Raw genomic sequence first — 13,429 nt, forward strand, 5'->3', positions numbered from 1 at the left:
AACAGAGAATGAAGCAGTCATTCAAGATCTTTCTCAGCATCTGTGATGACAGGACAGCTGTTAAGGGACAAAAATCACATGTATAAATAAGATAAATTACCGTAAATATTATTCTGTCAGTGATTACAATTAGGTGATGTGGCTACTGAATGTTAGAAGACAATTATTATTTCATTTGCACTGTGTTATTATTGGAGAGCCAAGTCAGAACATGACCCTGCTGCATAAGACATTATACAAGGACAATACAAAACAATTCCTGCTCTGAAGGACCATCAGTCAGAAATGTCTTTTGTAGCTAATTACTTTCCACCATTTCCCTATTTCTCATGTCTTCTGTTTCTAAGCTATCCGTGCTATCTCCTGATAGTTTTCTGAAGCTTGAGGTTTTTCTTCTTCCTCTCCATTTCTTTCTTTCTTTTCCTCTTTTATTTTTCTGGTAAGTAAATATATTGTTTGTTTGTTTGTTTATTTATTTATTTATTATTCAATCTGAACATGGTCATCTCCTTCCCTTGAAGGAATCCTGCTTTCCTTTATTCCTTTTCTGCCACTCTTCACCTTTGTTTCACTGAGGTCAGATTTTCAACAGTCATGAATCAGCAGTTACCCTGCCAGCTTACCACTAGTGAGACTGGCCACTTGTTCTCTTTGATCTCAATGGCATTTTACTGTCTCCCACCTCCATCCTACAATAACCTGCAGTTACATGACATTGTGCAGACCTTATCCAATGAAACATTACAGTGATGGGATAAGGTAGATAAATATTATGCTTATAACACAGACAAGTAAACATAGGCAAAAATGTAATAAGGGTCAAGGTCATGGGAGTCAATGTACGAGTTTATATTAATCCAGAAATCCTTTGTTCTCAACTCTCTGATACATCAACTACCTATCACACTAATGCACTACTGTTCTTTGAGCACAATGCACTTCCTACTTCCAATGGCTTCCTACCGGAGCAGCCAGACAACAGTGGGAAAACTGCTTGCAGTGATCCTAGTGTTATAGTAGCCATGTCTACCCTGGATGTCTCCTGTCTGCTCAGCAGCGTTAAACTTCAGTAGACTCACAAACTGCCCTCATTTCCAAAGACAGAGTAGTTTTGCTGCCTATTGCCATGTGGTTGAATGCAGTTCTGTGTCTACATAGAGTTATTCTTAACACTATAAATAGTCTTAAAGAACTAAGGAGGCCCACAGTGACATACTCTGGAGGGTGTTTGAACAGCAAGAAGAAATCTAGAAGGAATCCTGTAAATCCACAGGATTGCTGCCAAATGTACGCGTGGGCTGTGGTTTAGTACAAGCCACTCCCTGGGCTGCCATGGCCAGAGGGAAAATTTAGCAAACAATGCCATTGACTGCCTCCCCCCACCCCCAATGGATTCCTTTCCAAAAAGTTAATTTGCTATTGAAGTAGGTAGATTCACAAGCATGTGTTAAGATGTAGATTATAGAGCACTGAGATGAGTTTCTGGAGACTTCCAAGTGTTGCCCCATGGTAGGAAAGCTTTCCGTGGAAATAACCAAGGACATTTCCCTTTAAGGAGAGTCTTGTAATGATAGAGATGAATCACTGCAGTGGATTCAGAAATCTGGTTCTCCTTGGAGCAAATTGCACAGGTACCTTTGTAAGAGAGAAAGAGAAAGATGTATTAGAAAGATGTGATAAGAATCCGCTTTTGGGGAGGAAAGTATAAGTAAGCTAATAAACCTACAAAAGGCCACCAAAGACAGTTGTAGGATCTAATTTCTGACTTTAAGAAATGTAAAAGTCAGCTGAATAAAGATGGGGGTGGATGTGAACACGAATTTTTAGAGGGTAAAGGACCTGCTAAAAACTATTTTGAGTTGTGAACAACAAGACTAAGTGTGCTTAGAAACACAAGTTTGTGCAGAAAGTATCAATTTTCTGTATTCAGTTCTAATAGCTAATCAATTAAAATTAAACATGGTAGGATGGTGGGGAAGGAGGAGAATTTCATCTCATGTAAAGAATATATGTTAATACCCAGTTATTCTTCAGAAGAAGGTGAGGTTTGTCATTGCCTGCTACGCACAAAATTTGAAAAAGCCTGATGTACGTAGTGGTTCAATGGCACAGGACACAGCTCTAGGGCATGAGGGTGAGAGCTGTGATACTAGGTTGGGAGAGCTGAGGTGCTGCTCCAGTCTGCTTCCTCCCTGGAGGACAGACAGTCTAAAGCTTCAGGTTTTGACTAGAGGCCTCATTTGATCCCCAAATATGCTTCAACGCACAACACAGTGTAAGCGGTCTGGGAATTTGGCCACAATTGTAGGGCTGGAGGTGCTGAATTAAAAGGGAGTAAATGCAGCTGATGTGTCTAAATGGTGGAGACTGCCAGAGAAATGGTATGAAGGTGGTGACTGAGAAATTGCCCTAGGAGAAGAATAAGGAAGAAAATAAAGAGAAATGGCAGTGGGTATCAGATATACACAAGCCCCTAGGAAAAGAGGAGGAATGCTTAGATGGCTGCATTCAATTTCAAGCACAAGCTAATACAATCAGGAACATTAGAGATACCTCCATGCCTAACGGGAAAACAGCACAGCCAAACATGTCATCACCACAGCTCCTGAATTACCGGGGAGATAATTCATGATCTCAGAAACAGAGACCTAATCAGTGGAGAAGCCTCAAGAGACAAGCTTCTCCTGACAGCGCTACCATCAATCTACCGTTGACCATGGCACACCTAGATTCAACCTGTAGTTACAGTGAACAATGGGCCTGAAGTGTTATAACATGAAATGACCATGTCTGGGAAAATAAAACACGTTAGGTTGGATTCAGGTTTAGCCATAAAGCAGGAGCAAGAGATGAGCTGAGCCCAGTTCTACTGCTCTAAAGTTGGTCTGTGATGAGAATTAAGGCCCTGTGTTTTGATTGATGGATTGGTGCTCCCTGCCTTTCTACCTTCCCTTCTACTCCAGCACAGCGATCCTGGAAGGTCCAGGCATCCACGTGGGGTGGAAACAGGGCATCTAACACGAATTGGTGTACACAGGGTACTGCACACAGGACTCAGATGAACATCTTTTCCTCTTCTTTTTTGTAAATTACTGACTTATTTAAGAAAGTGCATCTGTCATTCAGCACAAAGTAATTTCTGGGGCAACATTTGTTAGCCATGGACACAAAAAATGAGCCCTTCATCCTTAGGGCAGCAAGATGAAACTTGGTCTCTACAGCTGAGAGGTTCTAGTGTCACCTCCCCAGCTGCCATGGGCCTGGGGGGCATCCAGGCCAGCTTATTTCTTTCCTGTATCCCTTATCTGAGAGGGTTCACTGTGATGTGATTGCTAGTGGGTAGTGGTGGAGTAGAGTGGAGTGTTGTTTTTGTTCCAGGCTACTCAGGAAACTTTAAAATTGGAAGTTCTCACATTCTATTTATTATATTATTTCTAGTAGCATGTTTTTTATATATCACATCCTATTCAGTAGATCACATCTCATTTTATAGATCATATCACATTTATTTATGTACATAGCTAGGTAGTATTCTCACATGAATATCTCCCTAAAGTCTAGATGTATTTCTCAGTCAGCTTTCCAGTGATGATAAGAAAGCCCAGCCCTTTCCCACAGAGAGAAATGCTGCACTTCAGTTTGGCTTTACCCATAACACATTGCTCTACCTGCCTCGTGCATTCAGCTGCTTGTAACCCAGGATGAGTAACTAGAGCAGTAGGTTAGAATTTGGTACTGACATCTGGGCTTAGCTTCTTGCTCCATAACTCACTCCTTGAGGTCAAATCAATTCTTTGTTCCTTTTTCTCCCTGGCTGCAGTGGGACTAACTTGTTCAATGAACTACAGAGGTCATGGTCCTTCCTGTATTATTCTGAGCTCTTTCTGCTGATCCAAATTATTGTTGCAGTTTAGACCTCCCAGGTGAGATATTGCAATTTCCAGCCAGAACAAACAAAAATAAGGAAAAAGAAAAGAAAATAAAGATGTATAACTCTTACCTTTAAAGAATATCAGGGCAAGCATCTGCTTCAAAAACAATGACAGTGTTTAACTAAGAATGAACACATGGAAATCAGAGTGTTTTTTTCCTAATCACTGTCAAAATATGTGTTAAACAAGGTTTTCCTCACCAATATTTTCTCTTTGACTAGACAATCAGTAAAGGATAATATCCATGCAATAAAACCCACTTATCACAGTTGTGCATTGTGTGAAAGATTTGCAGCTGGAAGATTATTTTTATTTTTTCTCCACTCAGCAGACTAAACAGTTTTGATCAGATTTTTTTTTTTTTTCTGCCCCAAATTAAAAATATTCAGTTATTTTTCTATAAACCTAAAAAATGTGCCACCCAAAACTGTTCATGGTATCCTACAGAATGGACCAGGTGTAACCTTTTTTATTACTGTTTTGCTTCTGAAACTGACTTCATAAAAAAAGCAGTCAAAGTTCTGGGAGATTTTAGTAAAGCTTAGGGAAAAGGTAAAGCTCTTGGCTCACATTGTTATTAGTGACAATAATCAATAACCAGACAATCATGGCTTCAAAAAATGTGTCAAAAACCCACTTTATGTTTTAGACAGACCATGAAAGACGTTCAAATTCTTCATCTGGAAAAAAAAAAAAAAAAAAGAAAAAGAGAGAGAGAGAGAGAGAGAGAGAGAGGAGAAAGAGAGGGAGAGGGAGATTTCCTTCTACCATGCAGCGAGAGATAACTTCACGCTTTCCTTTGGTATGTTGCATAGCCAATTGTAAAGCCATGTCATGTGAACAGATGGAGGCAAAGGATCTCAGCTTTCACTGGTAATGGGTTAAAGATCTGATGCCTCAGACGGTGGGTGAGACAGGGCCCAGCAGCGGGAGCTTTCTGTCCCCTGACAGTGAGACGCCTCCAAAGCCTGCTGGGGTGGCAGCAATTCTTACAGGAGTACCTCTGCAGGTCCTCAGCAGACCGGCACCAGCTAAGCCTCAGACTTGTATAGGCACTTCGCATTTAAGAGCATGTCTAATCCAATCACCAGCAGATTGGAAGCTATCTGTGTACCTCCCATATAGCATATTCTTGTAGGGTTGAAAGCAATCTTCTCTTCATCAGCCTTCCCTCTTGTCTTCCTATCAGTCTGTGCAAGCAGTGGCGCTCCCCCTTGGGCACACAGAGCTAATCCCATTTACTTAGCCCATCAATTTAACAGCTTTAAATACTCACATTGGTTAGATGGATGCAGCTGAAACATTAGCAGCATCACTTGACCAGCAAGAGAGGGGGAGAGCAATGTGGTGAGCAGTGTGAGGCAGCCTTCCCATGCTGGCAAAAGCAGAAAAAAGTCATTCAAAATGCTGAAGGCTCAGGCCAATCTCTCCCTCACACGCAGAGCAAAGCAGACTGCACATGTGCAACCCATTACCCATGCGCGCGCACACAAGCAGAATTTCACTTTCCCACTCCACAGTCCCTGTTTCTGCTAGTTAGCCGTTTCTCCCTGTTTGTACCCTTCGGTTTTCATACACCCTCATCTTTGCTTTCTGTGTGGCCACCAGCATGCCTGCATGTGGTGGGGCCAATGCTGCCTGATCATGCTCGCTGTATTATCACCGGTATTGGTATGAGTGACACAGTCAAGTGGGATTTAGCCCCTGCCTGTGTCAGCACATGATCTCACACATGCCCCTTCCCTTCTCTTAGATAAACTCGAAAGATTGAAGCAAGAACAAATGCAGAGGGTGTCAGACACCCCTTAAGGAAAGCACTGACCATATGTGCCTCCTGCTTGAGTGCAAAGCTACCTGCCAGTTGCAGAGTGCAATGTGACCCAAGGAGGCTTTACATTTAACTCTGTTCTCAGGTATCTTTTTGCAAATTCTCAAATGAACCCTTCCCCCTTTCTTTAGTTTATCAGTTCACAGCTTCCTTTAGCATCCCTCATGGTAGCTGTACCTCTTCTGCTCTGGCTGTAGATTATAATGGTCCTGAGAAGGCAAGCCCTTTTACAAGGAGTCAAGAGGACAATCAGGAAGCTGTGAGCTCTCAGCCTCTTGCCAGCACTCCAAACGATCCTGTACTTCAGGAAGAACCAGCATCTGCCTCCAAAAAAAAAAAAACATTGGAGACTTCAAACAGTCTTTGTTTGCCCCTTCTCCAGCACTTGTCCTTTCACTATTCACTTTTATTATGGAACAGACCCTGGCTCATGGTTTAATTCACCTGCACGAGTCACGCTTGAGTTCCTCTCTTTACTTGCTGGAGGTTAAATAGGATTGGAAAGGCTGTTGTCTTTCAGGATATTGCAGTCTTTGACATGCAGAGGACATATATCTCTCCAACATTTCCAGCATATTTTTGTTACATTTAACCTGTTCTTTTCTTTGTTGTCTGGTTCTCATACTCTTACAACTATATATAGTATACATGTATATGTATATTTTATGTATATTGCATTAGATAGATAGATAGATAGACAGACAGACAGACGGACAGACTTCCTGCTTGTGCCAGTGAAGAGCTTGTACTGACAAAAAATTAATGAGGTTTCAAGTGCCAGCAGGCTGCAAACTTGGGGATTGCCTTTGATGATTCAGAACTGGCCTCTGCCACTAAAATAGGAAGACAGGATGCTATTATTCTGAACTTAGACTTAAGGCTGAAATGGAGAACAAAAAGAATTTGCAGTGGATGTCTCCTCTCCCCATTCTACTCCTCAAGGCCTCTCTGAAGTGATCACAGTATTTTGATCTATTAGACAGCACCAATTTCATGAGGCTGAGATCATTTGGGGTGAAAACCATGTGGCAACTTCACAGTTCACGAAGGGTATTGAAGACTTCCACCTATTATGGAATAAGTAAGATGAAGTGAAAACCCTTCATTCATCCCATTAACAGTGGGGGGTAATGGCAGAGGACAGCACTCAGAAAATGCACTTCCCAGCTGCTGGCATGCTGCTAGCCTGACACGCCCTGAGGAATCCAGAAAGAATTCTTGAATCATGAGAATCACTTTTCCCCTAACAACCCTGCCTCCCCTTCTCCTCCAGGGGCCTGGACATGCAAGCAAGATCCAAGACACTATGAAATCATTGGCATCCCTTCCGTTGACTTCACGGGGCTTTGGATCAAGTCCTGAGTTTTCAAAGGCAACGGACTTTTAAAACTGTTTGGAGGATGAGAAGGCCAGCTGAAAGTTTCCATGTGCTGTTAAGGGCTGTATCTTCATTTCTCCATGGTGCTTATCAGCAGTCTATATCATCATTGGTGGAGACAAAGACAAAATTTTTTGCAATAAACCAATATCTATCCCAGTACCCTGTTTGTTTGTTTGTTTGTTTGTTTTGTTTTGTTTGTTTGTTTGTTTTTCATTTGTTGGCCTTAATTCTTCATACTGTTCACTATGTTGGTACAGTAAGAGCAAGTATCCTCATGTCCTAAAAGGCTGTGGATATACATGATAGACAACAGTAGAAAAATTGGGCAGCGTAGCTTCAGCTAATTGCATGACTGCTGGTGATATTCAACCATTCGGGGTAATTTACTGGAAAAGGAATGAGAAGATCTCCATCAGTGTGAGGATAAAGTCTAAACTGAGAAAGCAGAAGATCCAAACTGAGGGAAGAGTGAGCTGTTTAGAGTGGCTGGGTGAGAGAAGACAAACAGGATTATACGAAAAGGGGAAGCTGGATTCAAGATACAGGGTATTAGAGTTAAGGTGATAGCAAGGATGCTGAGGTGGAATGGGTTTTAGCTGGGAAGCCATTTAAAGTAGTGGTCCTCTTCTTCTTCCCCTTGACCCTGGCTATTTGCTACCAATGCCCTGTGTCATACCACTGCATGATCTCAATGATCAGCTGAACAGGGGAACCAACCTGGCTGAAAACAAATAATTTTCTGCCCTTCAGGTTTAGCTGTCAATGGATCAGGCCCCAGACCTGACTCCCACACAGCTCTGCAAGCAATGATGCTTGCACAGGGGAGGGGATGGCATCATCCACGGGGCAAGGTTATCCACATTCTGACGTTTCACACACTCCCTGTCTTGAAAGTGTAAGGCTAAAACAACTAACAGATTAGTGAGAGTGATCCCCCCAGTGCTTATTCGTAAAGAGATTGTGTGCAGAAGTGAAAAACACTTTAAATGTTGAGCAGGCCCAGGCAGAAATGAACAGTCATGTAACAACCACAAGCTATTGCTCTTCATGGGCTGTACAAGTCATTACATGGCCAGTGAGAAAACCACACAACAGCCTGGCCTTGCTGGGCAAAACCTGGTCAGAAGGAGCTGTAAGAGGCAGTCTTCGGGGACCTGCCTCACAGCTTGTCCTCTGAGCTTCTGCAGCTTCCATCGTCCAGCAGCTTCCCTTCCCCACTAGGGAGCAGCACCAGCGCAAAACGCTCGTATTTCTGACTGGATATAATTAAATTGGTCAAAAAAAAAAAAAAAAAAAAAAAAAAAGAAAGAAAAAAAAAGGCTATGGTTAGACCAGCTTTAGATGGAAGCAGTGATAGAGTGAGCAATATCCCGGGAGGCAAGATTAGCAAGACAGACAGACAGATTAGAGGCGAGACAGAGATTTCATCCAAAAAGGGGGAGTTCCTCTGGACATACTTTTCCAAATAGAGGTTATGTGGCTTTACTGAATGGATACCACAGAAGGTGAGCCAAATCCTCACCTGGAGTAAAAAGGGAAAGCCCTCCTGCCAATGGGCTAAGTATTTATCCCAGATGAGATATGACCCAGTGTGCCGATTGCAACAGTCAGCCTTTCCAGGTGTCTTCTGCACATTGCTGCTTCTGAGTCTGTGGCCAGCTCCTAAGGAGGGAGAGGTCAAGGAGCCATGCACCTTTGGGGCCACACAATGATTTAATAGCAAGTTCAGCCCCAAGAAATCTTCTCTAAGATTCAGTCCCTCTTGCCCTGGTCAGCTGCCTTTTGTTAAAAAGGCTGGGTCTCACTCAGAGAGGCATGGTGATGCTGTTAAATTGCTCTCCCTTATTCTCAGGATGCTGTTTTTCTCAAGAGCTTTGATGTGAAAAGGTAAGGGCCAAATGCCCCACACCCTGCCTTCCACCTGTCGGCTGCTGTGTGCTGTGGTTTAGTGCCTTGCTGGGCTTCAAGCAGCGTTCATCTCCTCTTTACTCCCACTTCCTTCCGTCCTTGGGCTTGGATATCAGCTGTGAGCTTAACTGGAGCTATATCACACACAACACTGGGCTGCCCTTCCCTGAAAATAGAAACCAAAGTGACCCAGGCCAGCCGCAGTAGAAGAGAGGCAATCTGCAAGTCCCTGGTGGCTGTGGTGGTTCTGCCTGACGCTGTGCGCCAGCATAAGCAAGCAAATTCCAAGAAGATGCAGTCATCAGCAGCTCTGTGAAGACAGGAAAGTGGTTACAAATGCTCTCTGCCTCAAAGAGAGAGAAGAAACCACAGTCTGGCTGTAGCCTCACATCATGCTTTCTGATAATCTGCTGTTTAGAAATATTTGCCGAGGCACTATGGTACTCGTGGCTAGGTAGATGTGAAAACAAACATGCCAATCGGTGCAAAGGGACTGGTTTATCTTTGGCCAGCTAAAACGCAGCCTGCCTTTCAGCACACACCCAATAGCACTTATGTACAAAGGAGAACAGAAGAAGATGTTTCTTCCTCAGAGCTGTCTACAGGTTGTGTTCACTAGGGCACCCAGTGTAACTATCACCTTCCAGTCAATGCGGGACTGCTTTGACCCAGCATGGGCTCTAGGGTTTTGTATGCTGACTCATATACAGCATCTTCTTTATACTGTTAGGCTGTTCAGCAAGAAAATAAATCTCACAATCCAGAAGGTTTTCTCCTGTCCGCTCCCTAAATTTTCTCTGTTTTAATAGTCACTTTGTGCTCGCTTGCATCTGTTTGCCTGAAAAGGAGGGAGCAAATATTTGTAAGTATTCTTAGCTGGACAGTAAGTGGTAGAATTAACAACAAGCCTGACTGCTTGAAAAGTGCTCTGCAGATGAAAATTTCCCAAAATATTTGATTGGCAGTTCAGGGGCCAGATTTTCCAGCCAGCCAAATGTCTATGTATTGTCCAACTGGAAATGATGGGGGTTGGGTAGGGTGGTAAGGCAAAGAGAAAATATTATAGATGCCTTCCTAGTCAATTTGTACCAGTCCTTCATGAACTGTTTCATCAGCTGAAGTTCCCATCACATCTCTGGACCTCCCTGGTGTGCCCTTGTTTTGAGAACTGTAGGGGAGGGCATGCATCTAAGCTTTTCTCCCACTACTCCATTGCTGCAAAGCCATCTGGTTCCTTTTCTGCCCCAGAATGAAAAGGCCACAACAAAATGCAGAACCTGGCCTCCATTATCAATATCTGAGATTTCATATTTTCATTATCAAAAGGTTTTACTGAAGTCTGGAATCTGCCACAGTGTGTGTCCTTTCAAAATCTGCCAAGTTTGCTTTAGAAAAAACAGATAATATTACCTTGGTATTTGTGGTATTCCTTATGCTGCTCTTCCCACTTCAGTGGAAGACTGCTGAGGATGTTTAGGGATAGGCTAAGATAAATGTGCTTTAATATCAAAATAAATAATAGAGGCAAATGTGCAGCTTCTATTATTCATGTTCATACTGGATTCCAGTTTGGGTTTAAAGAGAGCTGCCCCAGAGCTTTTAGCCTGTAACTCTGAAGTCCAGGAGGATCAAGGGAGCTCTGTCATAAATAATGGCTGGTCTTGCCTGTGGGGCAACACATGGTTTTGAGCACAGTACTCTAAAATTACGGCAGTCTTTGGCTGAAGCCTGTGTTGGTAAGAGCTGTTCCACTTCCCACCATCCCTCGTGTTGGTCTCCAACTGTCCTGGAACCATTGCATCTCCTCTGAGAGACGTGCACAATGGGATTGCCATTGTTTTTGTTGTTGGCCTGGAAATGGTCAGAGTGGCTACATCTGGAGTGCAGTCAGCCATGACTACAAGTGTGGCTCCTGTTTGGGGCTGCTCTGCACAGCTGGAGGAGGTGGGTCTGATGATTTTCTCCCACATGATAGCTCTCATTCCGGAAGACAGACATTAACTTTCTTGATCAAGTCCATACGTACAGTCTTGGACTGCCTTTCTATTCAGGCATAGTTCCTGTAAGGGCAAGTCATGCAGACACTCACAGGGAAATGAAGACTTCACTGGATTTGAAGTAGAAGTGAGGACATACATGTATTCATGTGCATATACAGATAAAGAAGTTTCCCAATGTAAAGTCTCTCTTCTGAGATGGCACCATGTTGCCAGCACTCAGCAAATAATAAATAATAGTAACTGTACAAGAATTCTTCCACAGAATAACTCATCAGCCACAAAAATTACCATAACTACTCACCAGCGTCTGGTCTGGCAGAGCAAAAGCTAGAAGCTTAACATGCTGCATAAGGGGAAAAGAGAAATTCTCCAGGACAGACCTTTAGGAATCAGAGGAGATCGTGGTTTTCCTGCTCTGAACTGTATGCAATGCAAAGACTGAAGATCAGAGTCAACCAACTAATTATGCAGGCCTAAAGTTTGAAAAGATCAGATACAGAATCCTTGATGCAGTGTCTCTCATTCCATATTGTTTTCACTCCCATGTATTTGTTGCATCGGGGGATGATGAGTTCAATATACCATCCCAGCATAAAACACATGGTGTTTAACAATCTTAGAGAACAAGACCAAGACAAATGATTGCTAATTTAATCCAAAATTTGGTGGAGTGTGTCACTGTTTCATAGATAAGTGAGCAGACAAAACATACAAAGCTATTGGTCATTTAGGGCATATAACAAACTATTCTATGGCCTAATCCTGAAACTCTCATGGGATACAAGCTGATGCCTCAAGCATCCTGTTCACATTGAAAGGCACTCTAAGAAGTACCTGAAGGGAGATGCTCATCCTTACAATCTGGAGCAAAACAAAGAACAAACTGCAGAGTTCTGGAAGCATCAATGCAAAGCACAGCCATACAAAACAGGTTCTCATTTGATCTCTTTCGAAGAAAACATTATCTAAGAAACATCTCAATGAATAAGGCATTAAGTTGATAGCTTACCATCAAGCAGTGCCTGATGGACTGAGTTGCTGGCCTTGCAGGCATTATCTTTTAGATATTCTATTTTCTCTGTTGCCATATTTAAATGTTTGGGTTTAGTTTCAGTGTGACTGCTATTCTACTGCAATATTACCTGTGGTAAGAGAAAGCAGGAGGCAGCAGTGTTCCCTGTTGTGCCTCAGCTCCACAGGACAAAATGCTGGCCAGTTTCTACTTTTGCTTACACCGAAGTAAGTCCACTGGCCTCAGTGGAATAACACTGTCAGCTCCAAATCAAGTCTGCTGATCTTCCTGAGTATATCTTCAGAGCACAACATTGCTGCTGTTGTCAGCATTAAAGTATTGAGCAAAGATGACATATATTTTTGTTTTCTTTTGTTATAGGGTATCTTTGAAATCTACCTGGTAGAAGACTTAATATGAAAAAACCTTCTGTATCTTAGGGAATACCACATAAATTTGGCTGATAAGAAGTGGCTTTAAAAATCCTTTTGTTCTTTCCTCGTGATTGTCAGGGAAATCCTGGAATCTCACACAGTACCACTGAACATGGATGCTTATGCTCCCCTGAGCAGCGTGAAACTTCATTGTTGTTCCTGAACACAAAGCATAGACATCTATGCTACAGTCCTAGGTATTGGGGGTATGAGCCTTTTCTCTGGTGAGGGTGATAAGCAGGATTCTGAAATGACAGAACTGGAAAGGTTTTACTTCTAAATAAATCCAAGAGAGCTACCTACAAAACCAATCTTACTAAAATAGCACAGCTAAATGTCTGAAAGTGAGGAAGTGACAGATTCTGACTGTCCAAACAGCCTTAATTCTACTTGCTTGGGTGTATAAAATAGGGGACAGTGTTTGGCAACATGATCTCCCTTACCCCAGGACCTCAACCTCTCAGGCACACAGCTTGAGAGGACAAGGAAGGAGAACACGAAATTGTCCCCCAGAAGTCTCCAAACTTGAGTTCTCTACATTTTGCATGATTGCTTTGGCATGTAGTGGAAACGGGGGTCAAGGGAGGGCAGGTAAGCTCACCTGTTCCTAAATGAGGCAGAGTCTATCCCTCTTTCTGCGTAGCAGATGAGTTAGCTCCCTTTTTATTTTCTGTTAGATCACAGTGCTACAGATAATCACAATGTAAACGATGTTCTTTTAGCACAGCTTTTGTATATGTTTTCTGTAGGATGTAGAGTTTCTTTGCAAAATCAGACTGTCATGCCAGGCACTGAAGAACACACGTGCTAAGAGAGAGTGCCTCTTCTTAGGCTTTCAGACTAAATAAATCCAGACTAAAAGTGAGGGGAAGCTGTGGCCTGGGTGAGCAACTTGATGGAGTTCCCACAGCAAGTCAATGGCCAAGATGGAACC

The 13,429-nt window shown here is 42.8% G+C and overlaps 1 long non-coding RNA gene across 1 annotated transcript; it reads right to left on the reverse strand.

Moving 5' to 3' along the window:
* Positions 1-325: 325 nt before the first annotated feature.
* Positions 326-6,072, reverse strand: LOC121079008. Its single transcript, XR_005824830.1, has 4 exons — positions 5,938-6,072; positions 5,209-5,307; positions 4,001-4,053; positions 326-1,635 (listed from the first exon to the last, which is right to left on the reverse strand). It is a non-coding gene; the product is annotated as an uncharacterized LOC121079008 (long non-coding RNA).
* Positions 6,073-13,429: the final 7,357 nt, after the last annotated feature.

The sequence above is a fragment of the Cygnus olor genome, chromosome 1 (genome assembly GCF_009769625.2).
Source record: "Cygnus olor isolate bCygOlo1 chromosome 1, bCygOlo1.pri.v2, whole genome shotgun sequence".
Classification (NCBI taxonomy): Eukaryota; Metazoa; Chordata; class Aves; order Anseriformes; family Anatidae; genus Cygnus; species Cygnus olor.